Genomic DNA, 19,491 nt, shown 5'->3' on the forward strand with positions numbered 1-19,491 from the left:
CGCACTCCCAGTATCTACTGCACCATCTTCGTTCCATGTAAAAGATTTGTATTTTGTACCACACCAAGATTTGCCGGCCCCATTTCCCCCTGCAAATCCTCGTGGGGTATTAATGGAAACTGCGTTCTTCGCCTCACCTCTGGCCTGTGTTTATCTTGCTCATCTTGAAGTGTTTCTCTGAACAACCTAAAGGAGGAGTTCTGTCATCCTACGTTCCCGCTGTGGGCAATGGCCCAGGAGAGGAAATTTCTCTCAAGAGGAGTTGTCACTAGGGGGAATTATATTCTGTAGGGTCTTCTTCCTGTTGAGTCTAGACCAAGCCTAGAAGGACCACAGACCTGTTGGAGACAGACTGGCCTTTAGCTCATTTGTATTCCACATGTAGCATGATAACACCAGGGAGGAGTTGCCCAGATCTCTGCCAGATGCTGGCAAAAAAAAAATGAATAAAATATATTCCAATCAAGTGAAACACAAAACAGAGCAAAAAGGCAAAGAATCTCATGATCTAAACAGATCTGTGGGATAAGGGGTCTTCTGTTGTGTCCCTGCGGGTGGCACCTCTCTACCCACACGGGGTTTGGGCCTTCCTTGGTACCTGTGCATGGTGTGAAATCCCTCTGCAAAACGGCCGCTGCTGAAATCTGAGCCTGGGGTAAGCTGGACTGCCGGGCCCCAATCCCAAAGGATGTTGTGGAATATCTGCTTGGGGGACGCGTCACCAGTATGAAATTCAGCTCACTTTGGTGGTGCGTGCGGGATGTGGCCTGAGTGTAGGTGGCTGCGTGAGGTGCAACGCAGTGAACAACATAAGCTTCCACTCACGTTATTTTTTGGCTGGTGAAAAATATGCCTTCTGCCTTATATCAAATGCACTGAAATGCAGAGGCATGACATTAAATAATTTCCTCCTCTTTCTTTTTTTTTTTAATAGCCAGCAGGTTTTTTCATATATTAACATTTGCTCTAGTGGAGTGGTGAATTATTGTGGTAGGACTGAACTACTGTGGCTTGAGCAGCTTTGCAAAAATAGTTGTTTTATATTAGACAAACATGGAGTTTTGGTTAGTCTGAGGTAGCAGCAAATGAGGCAGAAATAAAAACCTTGGAAAGTTAAGAGACTGCTCTCTCTGTTGGGTTTGTTGCTTAAGCAGGAGCCTTCTTGACTTGCTAAGAAGTTTTCTCTCTGTTGAGGAGGGTTTGAGGAGTGTGAGCATCCAGCCAGAAGCCACCCAAGCACCACGGAGACCCTGATGCCGGGTTTCTCCGGCGAGGCTTTCATTTCGGCAGCTCCGGGCGAGCGAGCCGCTGCAGAGCCCTGCCGGAGCCGCTCCGGAGAACGGGCTCGCGCAAAGCTAGGTGTGGGATAACTTCCCCTCATGAAATGGCCGCTGGTTAAGTGACTTTCAGAGTGGAAAAACTTTACTAAGAGGTGCATTGTGCTGCCTAAAAATAACTCCCTCTTCTTTCTCCAAACCACATCCCTCTGGAGAGCTCCAGGATTTAAGCGAGTTTGGATGCAAAGAGGAATCCTAATCAGTGAGACATTTCGATTTGGCCGCAGCACTCTCTTAAGGCCCTGAGAAGCATATGCAGATCCAACCAGAGAGCTTGGCCTTCGCCCATGCCTGCACGCCGCCGCGGCGCATTTGCTGTTGCAGTGGTTTCGGTTAATTGAAGCGATCGCTTGCATGCAAGGGAATAAATTAAAATCCCATGGACCGCACTATATAAAGAAGCTCGGGGCTAGGTGGACACAAGGCCAGAGGTATCACTTGCCACCCTGTCTTCCACCTGGGGGAGAAGATCCCCTCCAGGCACGGATTTTGCCTTTGCAAGACCGTTCACCGGGAGGAAAGAGGCTGGCTGGGCCGCGGGGCCCTCCCGGGCGCTGCCGGCAGCTCCCTCGGGGAAGGGGAGCACGAGCGGTGGCACGGCACCTGGTCTCCGAGCTCGCCTCTCGCCGGCGGGGCCTGCCCGTCTGCCAGCCTGGCACGAGCCAGATCTGTGCTCACGCCCGCTTTTGTGGACGATAAAAAAAAAAATGCAAAGAAACCTGCCACTGGGCACATTCCCCAAGGCTGGTGCACTCTGCCGGAGCGGGCAGCTCGAGCGCTGGGAACAGAAAAGAAGCGAGAAGCACCTCTGTCCCCTCCGAGCGGCTTGATTTCTTTAAATTTAAGATGCTGCTGGTCACCCTTGCTCCAAAAGTACGCAAAGCTGCTGCGTAACTATTTTCCAAATAATTAATCTTTCCAGTGGAATAACTCAGAGCCCCACGCTTCCTGTTCTGCTGTACAGCTGCAATTTGTAACCAGAGATCCCGCGCGGCGCCGCACGGGCCGAGGGCCAAGGACATGGCGCTTTACCTACACAAGGGCCCTACATAAATAATCCTTAACCACAGGTTAAACAGTCAGGCGCTGTTCGGTTCACGGGAAAGGACGGGGAAACAAAAGCTTTTCTTGCTGTTGTTGTTGTTGTTGTTGCTGTTGTTGAGCAGTTTGGCGTTAAAACGCCGGCGGACAGCTTGTGCCGTTTGGCGTGGTGAGCGTGGGCGGCTGGGAGCGCTGCTTTCCCGTGCAGCCGGATTCGCGCAGCGGGGAGACGCGCGCTGCCCTGCCACCAAAAACGGACGGGGGGCTTCACCCCTGTTTCAAACTCCTATTTCGTCTGCCATCGAGGTTACAGCCCGGGCGTACCCTCGCTGAGCACTGCCGGCGGGTTGCAGGGCGCAGGTGCTGCTGGCCCGAGCCGAGGGTCTCATCCCCACAGCTCCTTCCCACCTGGAGGTGCACGGAGGGGCTCAGCGGGAGACTGCCCAGGCTGGGAAGGTCCCAAAGAGCTTAAGCCAATTCGCGCTGTAGAGGTGGTCACAACATGCATCCCTCCTGCCCTGCGTTATTCAATCTCCCCATGCTTTGCTGGCTCCAGAGTGCGGCTGGTTGAATGCAAAATGCAAGAAAAAGCATCTTTTTTTTCAACAAAAACTCACATTTTCATACTACCCCTTGAATTTAAGGAAAGTGTTCTTGTTTTCTATGAAGCTTTTCTCAAAACGAGTTGTCTTTTCTTCTTTTTTATTTTTTTTTTTTAATTTAACATTTTTCTTCCTCTTCCAGCAAACAAAACTGAAGAGAAGAAGAGAGGGGGAAGAGAGGGTGAAGTAACAGAAACCAAAATGCTTGAAGAAGCCCTTAGCGAACATTTTTCATTTCAAACCAAAGCAGGCACAGAGTAAGACACTGGACCAGCACGAAATTCTTACTTCTTGATATTTGATCTTGGCTTTTTTCTTCCCGTGAGCCAGCTTTTTTGATGGGAGCCATCCCGAGAAGCCTGGCAGCAGGCGGCCACGTGTGACCTCGGTGGGTATTAGACACCACAGAATCTCTCCCAGCAAGTTGTGCTGGGATTACTCCACCTCCGGGAAAAAAAATCCCATTGGCTCTTGCATATCAGTAGGCTCTAAAGAGACACAAATCCCGGGAAAATTTGGCAGTATTTGTTCCGTGGCACACAGAAATAGACATATTTTTTTCTCACTCGGTAGTTTTTCCCAAATCTGGAGAAAAACAGAACCCAGGGAGCTGTTTGCTTCCGAGCAGAGAGGGGCAGGCAAGGGATGGAGGATGCTGTACTGCTCAGGAAAAGCGATTTTTTGAAATATGTGCATAATCCTCCCGCTTTTGGTTCAGAAAGGTAGATCCCAGTTTGCAGCAAGCCTTTGCTAGCATCGAGCTTGACGTTGAAGACTTTTTTTTTTTTTTGATCCTTCTTGTTTTCCTTTTAAGTCAGAGGTCTCCTTTGCCCTGGCGTAAAGGCACGCACGCTCGCGCTGAGCACGCAGGTATCGGGACGACCAGGCGTTCAGGGCCTGCGACGCCGCGGCTGCATCCAGCGCTGCTAAAAACGGCACCAGGCCGAGGTTTCCCTCCGTGGGTGCCTCTCCGGGAACAGCGGTCCGGCGAGACCCCCCAAAACGCGCCATGCCGTGGGGCGGGCGAGGTGGCAGGGGCCGCCCCGAGCCAATCCGGGATCCGGGGAGGGCATCAAAGGGCTTCGACTCTGCGTTTAATGGATCGGGTTTTGTACACGTGGCCACAGGCACCGGGAGTTTGCCCGCAGGTCACTCTGCTTCTTTCCGACAGTGTGATTTCTGCAACACTTCAGAATGAAAATTTTCTTTTGGAAGACGGTTGAAAACCGATGAGCCTGGGCCAGCCTGGGCCCCTCTATTTTTGGTGGCACCGCAGGCCACGGAAGCCAGTGCCTGGTGCGGAGACCACGCTGACTGTGCCCGAGGCAATAGCCAGCAAATCACATCCTGCTTTACAGAAGCTTCCAGCCAGCAATGAGGGGATAAAAGCCAGACGAGAAGTGACTGCCCCACAGAGCTGAACCGAAGCTAGCGAAAGCTCTAAGGAAAGAAGGAACGGAGGGAAGAAAAGCGAAGAGAGGGACAGAGGCGCAGCGGAGGCCCCGATACCCCGAGCCCTTACGCGTACACCAGGCGGAGGAGGCTTCAGCGCTCGGGGACCTGAAATAGCGAGGCGAAGGGGAGCGCGTGCCGCGGAAGCAAAAAGCAAGAGGAAAATGAAACTGCAAGATGTCAAAGAGCGGCTGAACGGCAGTCGAAGCAGTCTCCCCCCCCCCCCCCCCCCCCCCCAAAGAAAAAGCCGGGTGGCAGCAGCAGCCTTGCCGGCACTAGTGGCGTGGGGTGGTGGTGACAAGGGCGCGAAATGGGGATGAGAAATCCCCTCTCACACGCCCCAGACTTTAGCCTCCAGTGGCCTTCAAGAGCAGTACCTAAAGCCGCGGCGAGGGGAGCCCGCGGAGTCCCGCTGCCTGACGGCACAGTGAATCACTCTCGCAGCACTTCCTCCCCCTCCTCCTCTTCATCGCCCACACGGGGAGGAGGAGGAGGAGGCGGCAGCGGACGGCACCCGGATGGATGGGGCAACCACGCCGCCAGCCAGCGGCAGCTGCACTCAGGGCACTGGCCTCCTGCGCCCGCCGAGCAGCCCTGGCTCCACGCGCCCTCGCGGCTCCTGCCGTCCCGCTCCCCGGCTCCGCACACCCTCGCTGCTCCCGCTGTCCCGCTCCCCGGCTCCGCGCGCCCTCGCGGCTCCCGCCGTCCCGCTCCATGGCTCCAGGAGCCCTCGCGGCTCCTGCCGTCCCGCTCCCCGGCTCCGCGCGCCCTCGCGGCTCCCGCCGTCCCGCTCCCCCGCTCCGCGCGCCCTCGCAGCTCCCGCCGTCCCGCTCCCCGGCTCCGCGCGCCCTCGCGGCTCCCGCCGTCCCGCTCCATGGCTCCAGGAGCCCTCGCGGCTCCTGCCGTCCCGCTCCCCGGCTCCGCGCGCCCTCGCGGCTCCTGCCGTCCCGCTCCCCGGCTCCGCGGGCCCTCGCGGCTCCCGCCGTCCCGCTCCCCGGCTCCGGGTGCCCTCGCGGCTCCCGCCGTCCCGCTCCTCGGCTCCGGGTGCCCTCGCGGCTCCCGCCGTCCCTCTCCCCGGCTCCGGGTGCCCTCGCGGCTCCCGCCGTCCCACTCCATGGCTCCAGGTGCCCTCGCGGCTCCCGCCGTCCCGCTCCCCGGCTCCGGGTGCCCTCGCGGCTCACGCCGTCCCACTCCTCGGCTCCCGCATGAATGTGGGCTCTGGGTTTCCAGTGGAAGCAAGAGAGGACTTAGAGCTGCAGAAAGAAGCTTCCTTTTTGCTTTCTGCTTAAATTAACATCTGCCCTGCCTGTGTGACTGTGCTCCCCGCAGTTCTGGCAGCAACGCAAGGAGAAAGCAAGCGAGAGGTGACGGAGACTTTTCGGGAGAGACAAGTCTTCTCCTCAAGTCAATCCCATCGCCTCTCCGCTCCTCTCGTTGCCCGCCCCGTGCCGCCTTGCCTCCTCGGACCGCGAGCTCCAGGCTGTACAGCGCCCAGCGTGCACTTCTTGTAAGAGAAATTTCTTTTCACCGTTAAGCAGCTCCTTTAAAGGTGTCAGCAAAAGGCTTTAGCTGTCTGCGGACAGGTTGCCACCGGCTCGCTCACACCAGAGAGAGCTGATGGAAAGGGAGTAGGAAGTGTCCTGGAACAGGGAAAGCTGTCTGGCGGTGCCGGGGAGCTTGTGGATGCTGCCTAAAGCAGCGCAACCCTGCCTCCCCCTCCGCCCGTCCTGCCCCGTCCGAGCGCCCCGGCCTGCTCTTGGCATTTGGGCTAAGCTGGTAGCAGCTTTTGCGATGTCTTTGGAAAGCAGTTTTAAGGCTGTGTCAGACGTGACAGCCTACACAGGAAAGCCTTGTTTCATTCCTTAGCTCTCAGCTCTTTGGTTTTGGAGAGGTAAGTTCATAAACTGCAAAAGCAAATTATGCCTGCCCCAAAGCCTTGACCTTTCCACAGAGTAATTAAAACAAGAAAGGGCTTTGCCAGGCTGACGTATGTCCAAATTCATTTATGTCTCACTTTTTGCTCATATGCCTGTGTAAGGAATTGGTGGTCTCAGCTCACAATAAATGCCTGATAGTTTTCATATGATAAACCCCTGATTTTGAGGGTCTTGCAACCTGAGCTGAACAAATATTTCAGAGGAGACCATATCGAATTTGACTGGTTTATTTATTACCTACATGCAGTTTACAGTTTTCTTGAATCTTTTCATTTGAAAATCTTTTGCCATGCATTTTCCAAAACTAAATCTTGGCCTCGGGGACCACACGAAAGCATCCCTGTTCCGTCTGTCCAACGTCCGACAGAGGAAGCATGCATAGTTTGTTATTATTTGCTGTATTTGTGTTGATTCTGTCCGCCTTTCTGTTTCTAAGCAGGAAAAAACACACGACCTCTGCCCCATGGCATCTAACCCTGCAATCAGATGGCAGTGCCGGCAATATCGAGGTGTCGCTGGGAATGCTAATGTTCCTAGCACAATTAGCTGTGGAGCTTTGCAAACATCACCAGCGAGGCACTTAAGAGGCCCCTTTAAAATGTGTTTAGTTTCTAAAATAAATGTAAAAGAAATGTAAGAAGAAAGTATTTAAACAGCAGTTGGACGTTGGACTTAAGAATGAAGTAAGTGTTCAGTGTTGTATTTTAATATTAAAAACGTCATGTGGTTCCTGTTTATGGAACGATAAAAGCAACTCGATATGTTATGCTTGCATGTGTTAGACCTGAAAAGTTTGTGAACTGGGCATTAAGGTTTTTTTAGCATTAGAATTACTTACAAAACGCTAAAGGTCATCTGTGTTTTCAAATGACCTGCAAAGTTGGTGTTTGACAGCACTGTGTAGGGACCTAGTTAGCTAGGATGGCTCTAAGTGCAGCATTAACTGATAGAAACAGCACAGCACGGCAGAAGGTGCAAAGCCTCTAGATAACAGCTTACAAATACTTGTGTAAAGGGGATACTCTGAGGATGAAAACGGTAGGACATTGTTGTACCTTTAATTAGAGGAGAGGCTGTTTCCGTGGAAAGAAGGCTTTGAAACATCTCTCCTAGTCACTTGCTAAGCAAAGGGATTGGGAATGTGGTGCTAAACTGTTAACGATGTCAGTAACGACATCAAAATTAAATTTTAATGTTTTCAACTGCACATGTCCTGTAATGAAACTGATAACTTTCATATAACTACTTAGCAGTATTGTATGAATGTAATTTGAGAAAAACAAGTATATTATACTGGCATACTTTTATTCTTAGTTTTACCCAGTAATCTACAACAGAGAAAGAAAGTATTTGAAGGTGTAAGTAAAATGTTTAAAATAGCAATTTACATTATCTCAGTACACAATATTGTTTTATCTCTGTTAAATTCAGATGGTCTCCAAGAATCTGTAATCTTGTTGCAGCTGGACAGTGTTTATAGACATATGGTAGAGGATGGTTTTCAGAGGAATTTAAATATTGCAGGGAGTGGTTTTATATTCCAGGGCCCCAAGTTTGCTTTGTGATAGCGGTTTACTTTCACTGTTGCTCAAGAAAGGAGTTCTCTGTTCAGAGCGAAAGGCAGAAGGTGTGAAGTGAACAAATAAAATGTGAAATTTTCCATCCCCGGCGCAGCAGAGGAGAAGGAAGCAGCATGGCAGAGAAGGAGACTAGACTGGATAAACAGGAGAGCTACATGACCTGAACAAATCAGTCATATAATAGTTTTACAGTCCCTCAGTCAATGAACATAAATTAACACGCAGTAAGATGACTGTGTTTTTGAGATAAAATTTTGCTTTCCATGAATACTGTCTAAAACAGCCTTAAAATTCTTTCCATAAACACTTCTAGCCACTAATCTATTTGACTTGAATGTTTTCAAAAAGCAAACACAGCTGAAGGAAATTCACTGCTTTTATTCATATATAAGTGAATATTTGCAGATTTTTAAAGGTATTCCCTGAGGTCAATACTAAACTAAACAAACTTATTTTGTAAACAACTGTGGTGCAGTAAAAAGGCCAGGCTCTGAGGTCTTTGTGTGAAACTATGTGTCAAGACTGTTTCAATTACACACTCAAAAGAAAGAATATTTTTAGCAAGTGTTTTCTTGAACACAGTAAAAACTTTGTGATACTTTGTGAAAGATGCAGTTGAAAGTAAAGAAGTTTATGTCACCAGAGCACCTGCATAGGAATCAAAAGACCCCTGACTGCCACTGCAGGGTTAGAAATGCAAATGTTGAAGGACAGATTTCCAAGCGCCTAACACCCACAAAGGGGTCACATTCTCCGAGGAGTTCGCAGTGGAGCAAGGTCTCGGGGTATCGCTGTTGGAGGGAGAGCCTGACAGAGCCGGACCCGTCCTCCCATCAGCACCACTCCGGGAAGCTCGTTCTCCTCGTGACATCCACTCTGCGTTTCCCAAAATAACGCCGATTTTCACAATATTTATTGTCAGGACCATTTCTGGCAGAAACACTCCTGCATGACGCAGACTCTTGGGTTTAGAGCAGCAGAGAGGGCGACTGCGTGACACGACAATATCCGCGCAGCCCCTCCAAGCGTGTTGTGCCTGTGTCGCACCACGGGATGTTCATCGCTCCTAGACATCAGCAAAGTCCACAATGGAAGCAAATGGGAGGCAGATCAGAGTTTGATTTCATTTTGGCTTTGAAACTGTAGTTTCATCAGTCTCAGGGGCATTACTGCTGATTTACAAGAGCGTCGGCTCAAGCTTGCAGGACCGACCCTCGTGACACGTGCAGTATGCATCGCAGCAAAAGTCTTCCAGAGCGGATCAAACATCAGAGCTGCAATAGTCTCGTGTGCCTGAGCTGTGTTTCCATCTCTCCTGTTTGTTTTGGTTTTGTGGTTTGTTGCTTTCTCTTCAGCAACTTTTGTAGAAGCAGCTGAAGAAACCTTAGGGTAAAGCTAGAGACAAAACTGAGATGTGCTACTTTCCTCCAAAGTTTTGCACCACACATAGATTAGGAAGGGTGAGTTACTGAATTTCCAAGCCAGGGACAACAACTACCCCTGCCCTGTTTTCTTTATCTAAGCTGCACCACTATAACTGTTAGTGGTTCTGAGCTGTTTGGTAGAAATAAAGCAATGTCTAAAAGGCAACTCAGTTTAACTGAAGAGTAGCTTGACTCAGTCCAGCTGCAGCAAGCAAGCTCCTAAAAACTGAACCTAAACACCTAGAAAACCAAACAGCAAAATAAGCCGTCTCAAACAGAAATCACCTTCGGCAGTGGGCCATGTTTTCCACCTTTTCTCTGTAACTGTGAGATTGAGACTTTAAAAGTAAAAACTGAGATCTTTATAATATAAACTCCTTTATTGCAGGTGCTGGCCCTGAAGAAAAACTACTCTATATTGGGAGAGCTGCAACACTGCAACGCTATAAAATATTACCTTAGTTGCTCACTCTGGGAGAAAACTTGTGAAGCCCCAAAGTAAGTTGTAGCAGCAGAGCAGAATGCTTACAGACTTTCACCCTCCAGAAGTGAGTGTGCCAAAATCTGTGAGCTCAATTACTGCCTAAATTCAGATAGAATACTACCATTAAAGAACATACAGCTACAGAAGGATCATCTGTCCTGAACCTTCCACCCCATCTAGTTATTTGAAGGAGTTTCTTTTTATTTGTGTCAGTGAATGGCAAATGCTCTGTTCATCTTTTTCTTTGCTAGGTTGCTTTGAATCTGATACTAAGCCATGTGCTGTGTGGTTTTCAGAAGCTACGATACGTGAATACACATATAAGTATTGTTAAAGTTCTCAGAACTGTGCAAATATTTTAAACTCTTAGTATGGCAGAAAGAAAAACACAAATCTTAAATTCTGTACTTTTGCTACCAGTTCAAACATGGGGATCACTTACAGAAATCCTTCATTATTCCCAATGATTAGCTTAAATGAATCCCTTACTCCAGGGTAACTGTCTTGTGTTTCAATGAAAACAGCTCTGTGCCAAGCAAAATGCATATTCCTATTTGTAAATTTTAATGCAAGCAGACAAATCGCTTAGAAGAATAACAGAATATGATATGCATAAAATAAAATGCTATACAGCAACAATATGGTGGATTCGGTTTATTTTAATCCAGTGGTAATTAAGGCAAGAGCATTTATGGTAGCAGAGCGCAACAGATTTCAATGGGAAAGGACATACTAGTTAACAAATCCTCAAAAAGTCTTTTTATCAAGATGCCAGTGAGGAGGGGTTGGGGAAACCTTCAGACGTTTTCAAAGTAGACTCAAGAAATAGGAAAAAAAGGAGTAGTTATTGCTACTAGTAGGCAGAGCCCTGGGAAGACACTAGGACCACCAGCCTGATAAAGATGATGTACAGAGAAACCCCAAAAGCCTGAAGCCAGAAATGTTTTTGTAATGTGTCAGGGTAAAATAAAATTATCATCAGAAATGATAGCTAAATTCTTAAAATTTGCTGTGCTGCTAGAGCTAGATGCTCAGAAGTGCATACAATCCCACTTCTTTTGTTGATGAAAAGAAAAAAAAACACTCTAACAAATCTTTATGCCTCCACTTTTCTCTTTTTTATGCTTTTCTTCTTTTCTTTTTTTTCTTTTTGATGTGCACTCATGGCCTTACTGGTCCTATTTTACTTCCTGTTCTTATAGAACGGCAACTTAAGTACCCTCAATCCACCCTGGATTTCTTGCAAGACACTATGGACTATGGGACAACTAGCAAGATAACACCATGGATGTTAAGGGGCAACTCTAGAGACCATTTTTTTGTGATTTGAGATTCCTGCTTCAACTGAGGGACTGTTAAGTCTTCAGCTCCCTTGCCCTCAATAAAAGCAAGAAAAAGCAACTGCAATTAGCCTCACTATTTCCAAAGTTTTTTTTAAAAAAAAAGACTTGCAGGTTAGTTTTTCAGCTTTTGAACCACTGCAGATGCCAAAATAACAACAACAAAAGCCCGCATAAGTATAGCACTCTATTGAGGGAACTAGTTTTTAAAGCAAACAAAACATGGAGTGTATTTTTGCGGGCTGGGAAAATGCCAGCGCAGTCTCTTATTCTGATAGTGTTATCTCACGATCTTACAGAAACCTATCGGCTATTTTATGCTTTACTGCAAAAAGCCAGGTCTTAGTGCAGAAGTTTGCGTGTAGAGATGAAAAGGTGAAAGACAATTTAGCCATCTCCTTTCCTTCGCTGAGATTAAGTTTTTGGCAAGGCTCCAGCACATGCTGGCAGCATTACCTCCCTCGACCCAAACCAAATTCCCCCAATTTCAGTTATTTGGGAGAGCACGCTGCATTTTCACACCGCCGATCCTCTTGCGGTCGGTCTATTCCTCCTCCCAGCACCAAGAGGCATTGCTGTTTGTAACACGACTGGCAGTGTTATCACGAATGCTGGTGAATTTATTTATTTATTTTTTATTTTGGACTCAGTTGGTCAAATCTGCCCTAACACCAGCCTCGGTGTCACGGTAGCCCGCCGGCCTCAGGACCCTGCCGGTGCCCCCGGCGCAGGCCCAGGCGCCCTGCTCCCGGGGAACTGCCTCGGCTGCGCTCCCGCCGCTCCCGGGGCTGCCCCGGCCGGCGTCGCGGCGCCCGCTCGGCCGGCTGAGGCGACTCCGCCCGCCCCCGAGCTGCACGGCCGGGGACCGTTGGGGACCGTTGGGGCCGTTAGCCCGCCGCGCGCCCGGCTCCCCGTCACGCTCCCGCCCCCGCCCCCCCGCTCGCTGCGTGACCAGCTCCCCGGGAGGGGGCGGAGGACGCGCCTCTCCAGCTCCCTTCTCCCCTTCTGATTGGTCCGCGCCGCGCCGCCCATCAACCAAAGCCTCCATTCTGGTTGGCCTCTCCGGCAGGCCCGGGCGCAACGCCCGCCCCGCGGGGGCTCTCCACCCCTCCCCTACACTTCGCGGCAGTGTCCTCAGAAGACTCGTCGGGCCGGAGGGGGCCACTCCGCCTTGGTGGCAGCCCCGCGCGCTCATTGGTTCGCCGCCACGCCAATCCTGCGGGCGGCAGCGCCCCATAGGCTGGTCGGGCGGCCGGGGGCGGGGAGAGGCGGGGCTCCCGCTTCCCCCTCCCCTCCTCCCCCGGCACCCGGGCCCGCCCTGTGACTAACTCGCGTGTGTGAGTCACGGCGCGGCCCGTCAGCGCCGTTAAATGCCGTGTGCGGGCGGACGGCGCTGTCTCCGCCGCTGCCTGGGCTGCCCTAGCCCCGGCCCCGGTCCCCGCCTCCTCCCCTGGTACATGGCTGGCGGGCCGCGCTGGTCACGGTGTCACTTCCCCCCCAGCTAGGCTGCCGCTGCCCGCGCCCCGCAGCGGCATGGGATAGAGCAGAGCCGCCACAGCACCGGCTCCCGCGTCCGCCTCTCCCCCGCTGCGCTGGGGGCTTCGCGTTCTGGTTTTTTGGGTTTTTTTTAGTTTGTTTTTCCCCTTTATATTCCTCACCTTTCCACCCCTGCGGCTGCCTTTAACCCCCCGCCGCGCTCCTCTCTTTATTTTATTTTCCCCCATTTTGCCCACCCCCGGCTGCTGCTCCCCCCCCCCCCCGCGCGCTCCCCTCAACGGTCCTCAACGGTCCTCAACGGTCGTCGCCGCGGAGCCCCCCGGAGCGGGTGAGTGCCCTTCCCGGGCTCGGCGGGCGCCCCCCGCAGCGGGGCCGCGCCGGGGCGGCTCGGGCTCGGGCTCGGCACCATTGCAGCGATAACAATGACCCGGCGGCGCGGGGAGCGGCGAGTGCGTGCGCGGCGGCCGCTGGCGCATCTGCTTTTTCTTCTCTTTTCTCTCTCTCTCTTTTTTTTTCTTTTCTTTTTTTTCTTTTTTCCGTGAGGCTGTGGCAAACCTTCACGTGGGAGGCAAGGGACTCCTGAAACTTGCGTTTTGGGCTGTGTTTCGAGGTAGCAGTAGACGAGCTACTGCCCAAGCCGTGCTGAAAAGCTTGGACATCGCTGCTCTTCATTGCTCCAGGGCCGGCAAGCAGATTCAGGCTATTGATCTGGAAAAAAAAATGAGGCAACCCACCTTTGTCAGGTGCTTGCAGCCCTGTTGTGCCCAGGTGCTTGCATTACCAGCCCTCAAACGTGCCTCGTAGGGAGATGAGGGTCTCCCAGCTTGCAGTCGTGGTCTTCAGTGTGAAGTCCTCTTGGTGGACTGGATTGAGCCTGGGAGCACTTAATGTAAAATAGCTATGTCTCTGTTTCGTTGCTATTGATTTTCTTAATGTATTTTTAGAAATGTGAATGTGGAGTACGTTCTTGTGTGCTGTGCATTTAGAGTAGCTAAAATAACACAGATACATGGAAAACCCCAGCGGGCAAAACAGTGTTTCCACGTGCAGAACTTCTGAAGCCTTACTATTTTGCTGGCTTTGGCTATTATTATTAATTGCTATATCATTGTAATCCATGTAACATAGAGACCAACTGTTGTATTTACCAGACCTCATAGCACTCCAAAATCATCTTTCTTGGACATCTGAAAAACAGGAAAATGCCTGTTAAACTTTTGGGATCCTACACATGAAGCTTCCTTTTCCCCTTTACCCCCCCCTTTCCTTCTAAAACAGTCTTGTAAATAAGAGGAAGCGAAAGTATAGCTTTAGTCAGTGGCTACCAAAGTGATATGTTGGCATGTTTCTAGAGGAAAAAAGTCTTTAACAAATCTTCTCTTGCTTGAATCTAGAGAGAGAGGAGGCAAAACAAAACAAAGTAATTAACCTGAGGTGGTAAGGATACCGAATATGAAGGTACTTTATCCCAAGGTTTACTCCAATGTTGCTTAAAACTTCCTAAATCTCTGTTGCTTTTGCTGTAATGGAATGTCCTTTAGCTGTGGTCTCTTAAATCAACATGATATGGGCCTGCATCTCCTCTGGTTCTAGTTTAACACTAGTGAAACTTGATTAACTTTAATGGAGCAGACTTACATTAATGTGAAAAATAATCAAGAATCCCATATGTTTAGAAAACTCCCATATACTAGTGATGTGACAAGCTCTGATTCCTGCTCTCATCAGACCTAATTATGCTGCCCTTACTCAAGTTGAATGGTACTTTACTACCTAAGTACTCCCTGTGATACTTCTGTGGCTACTCATGTACTAAAGTACCAGTGTGGATGGGTAAGAATGATAGTTACTCTTGTAAAACTTGTAAAACTTATTTCTTCTCTTGAAATAAGTGCATATTGGATAACTATTCTTCTTGGAACCTGAAGAGAATTTCTGAGGATTAAATGTAAAGCTGCTCTGTTAAATCACTGTACCAAGAATAACTGTTAAAGGCCTCTGCGCTATTAGCGAAACAAGCAAGTTTTCTGTGTTTCTTTTGTTGCTATGGAAAATAGGGAGGAAAAAAAAGATTGTTGCAGAAGTTGTTATCTTGTCCTGAAATTCTGTGCCTGAAGGAATCCAGGAATCCATACCTACATGCAGTGTTCAAGGTTTTGTTTTATGTTTCTTTTTTTTTTTTTTTAATGGACATCACATTGTTAAATGTTTGCAATTGCAGTTACTGGTAGCAGGATCAAGTCCTCAGTTGTTTTTCTTTAAAGTAGTTGATAATGGCTTGGCTGTGATGTTGTAGGAAGATAATATTATCTGAAGTGTCCACAGCTCAGATCCTCTCTCTTATTACAGTCTCTGTAGAGTACAGAGTAGAAAGCTCTGTACTAAACAGACTGTAAAGAAAATGTCTAACAAAGCTGAACTGTCTCCTGCCTTTATGTTCTTGTTTGTAAATCTATTGAAAGTTTGGCTGATACTCTTTCAGAGCAAGACAATTCTTCCATGTTTGTTTCACATTTTCACTTCCTTGTATGACTGCGTTCATTGCTAAGCTTTTGTGTCACTGATTGAGTTGTTATTGTAATTAATGTTAATCATGCAAGCTAGATTGTAACTGGTTGATCTATTTCCTCTGAGCATCATGAAATGTGTGGATTTTTGTTTAACAAAAAAGTTGACAGTATCAATACAGAGTTGAAGAACCTCTAAAAAACAAAGTAATATGTGCATGGGAACCATAGCAAAATTAAGGTATTTTAACTCACAGTACATTGAATCTTGATAGTGTTGATTAATACAGTTCAACTGGATCTGAAATATCAAGGCAGAGTAAAGGTGGGGGGCAAAAAATGGGAGTAGGTACATCCATTTGTGGAGGGTGTTTATACTGCAGAGTCCTACTGCATTCTTTTCAGATGGACAATACTAGATTAATTGGGCCAAATCCTGCAGGCCCTAGTTGAACAAAATTCTCATGTGGTACACTGGATCATCTTACCCATTTTTGGACCTCTGAATATGGAGGAAAATTAGCAGAGTTTATTTTAATTGTTTGGAAAACTTAAGATTTCAGACTCAGAAAAAGATACCATCATTTATATTAGCTTAGAAAGTGAGGGTTTTTTTGGAAATAAATTTTAAAAAATTTTTGAAATATGTATTCACTTATAAAATATTCCCTATAGCAACAGTAACACCTGAAAATGTTCTTCCATGTTAATTATTGTGACGTTCACCAAAGTCTTTTTACCTGATAGTCATCTTTGAAATACTTCTCAGCTGAGGACTTTAGAGTCTCTCCCTAGAATTCATGGTTATTGTAATATTTATATGTTGTACTCTCAGGAAGAAAGAAAAATAGGAATGAGGAGAAGAGTTTAAATGAGAACTCCTTGTCATGATATCAGGTCTGAAAATATACATAGACTGGCAATTGTTATTCCCTGTCTTAAAAATTAAGTGCCTCTAAATTCCCATTCAAACAAGCAAAATTCAGTGTGCAGTTTGTTTTAGGTAATAAAGATGAGGGTGGGTGGTGGTTTTTGTTATTTCTACTTTCACTGCAGTGGTCCTGGAAAGTTGGAAACTGTGCCCTGGGGCTTAGCAAAGAGGGGGATGTATAATTATTTGAGAAGGTTCTGTAGCATCCATGAACTAATGTTAGCAACTGAATTTGCTAAGCTGTGGAGATAGTATTATGGAAATCGGTAAAATGCCGATTCCTTTTTCTTGTTGCAGATTCCATGTTAAATGGTGGAAAATATGCTATTTGTTGTCTGCCTTTCATGTAGGCTTGCCAAACCATTAGCTGATTTTTAAAAAGCAGGTTTTTCAGTTCAGAGAATAGATAGTCAATCTTTTCTTTCTTTTTTTTTTTTTTTTTTTTTTTTTTTTTTTTTTTTTAAAAAAAACTTTCATCTATCTTTATCAAATTGTCCTCCAGAAATCTCGCTAGCATCCTGGCCTGTAAGTGGCTTCAAGTGTGTCTGTCTGTCAGAAGCAAGAGTGAAGGTCACTTACTTTTCTGGTGACATGTTGGTGTGACATATTTTGCTGAAGCCCAAGTGCTGTATGTCCCTTATACTCCAGCTTCCACTTCCAGTTAAATTAATTTGAGTGTTTGGAGGGTTCTAGTGAGATGTACTGAAATCCACTTTTTTTTTTTTTAAAAAAAAAAAGGGGGGGGGTGAGGGGAGAATAGTGACCTTAACTACTTCAGAGATGGAAGTCAGGAGGGCTGATATTAATCACTGTAAGATCTGTAATATGCATTGGCCTTTATTTCTTTGTCTCAAAGCCTCTCCTGCTTTTATATTAGAAAGACAAGTAACCGGATCATTTATCACATCAAGTACTTATGGAGAGAGAAACGATAGACGGTTTTATGCTGAGCACTCTGTAACATGTAAGATGCATTAAGTTCTGAGCTATATGAAGCATTTTAATTGGGAGAAACAATAAATGGGAACTGTTATCTCCCAATCCAAGGACTCTGTATATTTTTTTTTTCTTTGTTAAAAACAAACTTAAGTTCTTAATCAAATAATTTGAAAATCTCCATGTGTTATGACCTTTGATAAAGTACTGTGAAAAAAAATTACTCAAGCAAAGATACACTAAGTGCTTTGAGGAATCCCGGGAAACCTGGCTCCTGTAGTGGTATATAGCATAACTGATGGCAGTTGTGGACTTTATGGAACTAAAAGTCCAACTCAGCAGCTTCTTCAGGAACACTGCAGTGAAAATCTGTTCTGTAACATATCAGTAGCCTATGTACAGAGCTCAGATATCGTGAGGCTTACAAAGCATGTTCTTGTATGAATAGAAACAGTTCAAAATGACAGATTTACGATGCTGGCAGCAGTAAAGGTCAGCAACTTGGAAAATTAATAATACGGTTCATGTTGACATTTCAGAGGGAATTCTGATGGGGGCGTGGTTCCAATGAATGCAAATTTGCCAGGCCAGCCCTACAGATAAAATAGGCAGCCTTCTCCTTATCTCTTTCCTAGCCCAAACTTTTTTTTTTTCCTACTAAGAAAGGGACAAAATTATGTTTATATATTTTCCCTATGCTTTACTGTTTCTGCTAATCTCTAAATAGAAGCAGTGAGACCCAGCATGATGCTTTTAATGCTCAGCTACAATTTAGAAGTGACACTATCTAATGACTGAGCAGGTGAAGTCACAGAAAGGCCAAGAGAGTTGGGGCTGACCTAGTATGCAAGAAAATTCCTAGTTCCCTAAAATATTTGCCTGTAACTGTTGTGATCCTCACAACAATAGCACAAAGTGCTGTTTATCTGGGGCATTGCTATGGGTGTCTAGTTAAGGACAGTTTAAGAATACAGAAATGAACAAAACAAGGGTGAAGAGATTCCAGCTGAACCTGAACAAACCTCTTTAGCTCCTACAATGGAAATAGAGATCTCGAGAAATAACAAAGATAATGATTTTTTGTAACTGCAAGATTGCACTAGTGACAGTGACTCTGGAAAGGTGACTTCTAAATAGAGAAGGAACTGTAGTTACTCTGCAGTGTTTTACTAACTGGCCATTACTAATATGGTCAAAACATTAGTTCTGAGACTTAGTGTATTGAGAACTTGGAATCTTCCTTTTTGACACTTTAAATTTGTATCATTTGTTCATGTATTTGTTGGGGGGGGGAAAATAAAATACTGGCTTTGATTATGAAAGCTCAATATTCATAAAAATTATTCACTCTTTTTTGTTGAAATGAAGTCAGATATCCATGTTCATCTCTCAGTCTTGGTTTTCTTCCTTTATTTCTTGTGAGTTTTTTAATTTTTTTCCCTTCTTTCTCTGTCCTGCTCAGTTCTTCTTCTTTTTTGATTCTCTCCTTTTTGGCCATTTTTTTTCTTCCATTTGCTGCTTTTTTTTTTTTTTTTCCCCCAAGTCTTAATGAACTATCAGTTTTATTCTTTGGTTATTGAATAACATTAGCATTGGAATCCCAGCTCAGAATAGCATTGCTGTAAGCAGGGTACAAATAAATGGCAACAGTTCCTGTCCTAAAGAGCTTACAGTGGGAAGGTGAAATCGGGAGGGCTGGCATCCAGTTCCTGGTTTCTGTGGCCCACACTATTTCTTTGGGGTGTGGAGAGCTGTTACATTGTTGTTGTATGGTGCTACAGTACATGTTCAGGTATGGGCCACCAATAAAACTTAGTGTCCTCTGCCCTTGGCAAGAAAGAGGTTCAGGACTGCCGGAAAATGTGAACGAGGAGCCAGATGGAGGTGAGAGATGAGTTAGCGCGGTCATACAGGAGGAGTCAGGACCAAAGCTGGTAATAATACCTGGGTGTCATCAGATTTGGAGGTGCGCCGTATGCTGTAGCAAAGCAGGTTTTTTCACCTTTGCTGTGCTTTGTGAAGCTGGGTTGGGTGTATTTTATTTTTTCTCCCTCTTTGGTCAGCCTGCTTCTGTTTATTTGGCTGTCTTCTCTGATTTAGTCTTTTCTTGATTTTAGTATGCAGTGGGTACTAGTTACCTCTGAGACTGCGTCTCAGGGATGTTATTAAGCATTGCCAGGTTTTCTCTCATCTTGCACTGGAAAATTTGATTTTCTCAAAGAAATTAAGATCAGAATCATAACCTCTTGAATGCCAGGTGCTAGCAATTGTGTACATGTGTTGGGGGTACCAAAACACACTTCATTTCACAAAGCTTGTTCTCTAAGGAAGTAATCACTTTGCAGTGCAAAGGGTATGAAGCAAGGTAGGATTTCTGTGATGATGTAAAGGTAAAACATGAAACACTTTTAAAGGAATGTTCA

General features: G+C 46.9%; 1 protein-coding gene and 1 long non-coding RNA gene across 2 annotated transcripts in view; both read left to right on the forward strand.

Moving 5' to 3' along the window:
* The first annotated feature begins 5,916 nt into the window (after positions 1-5,916).
* Positions 5,917-9,783, forward strand: LOC134139098 (uncharacterized). Its single transcript, XR_009958066.1, has 3 exons — positions 5,917-5,939; positions 6,806-7,052; positions 9,762-9,783. It is a non-coding gene; the product is annotated as an uncharacterized LOC134139098 (long non-coding RNA).
* Positions 9,784-12,855: 3,072 nt separating this feature from the next.
* The window catches only part of SERTAD2 (SERTA domain containing 2), a 72,091-nt gene continuing 65,455 nt past the window's right edge, over positions 12,856-19,491 (forward strand). The window contains exon 1 of the mRNA XM_062573472.1: positions 12,856-13,022. The gene's annotated coding sequence lies outside the window, so the exon portion shown is untranslated. The remainder of the gene's footprint in view (positions 13,023-19,491) is intronic.

Source organism: Rhea pennata, chromosome 3 (genome assembly GCF_028389875.1).
Source record: "Rhea pennata isolate bPtePen1 chromosome 3, bPtePen1.pri, whole genome shotgun sequence".
In the NCBI taxonomy this organism is placed as follows: Eukaryota; Metazoa; Chordata; class Aves; order Rheiformes; family Rheidae; genus Rhea; species Rhea pennata.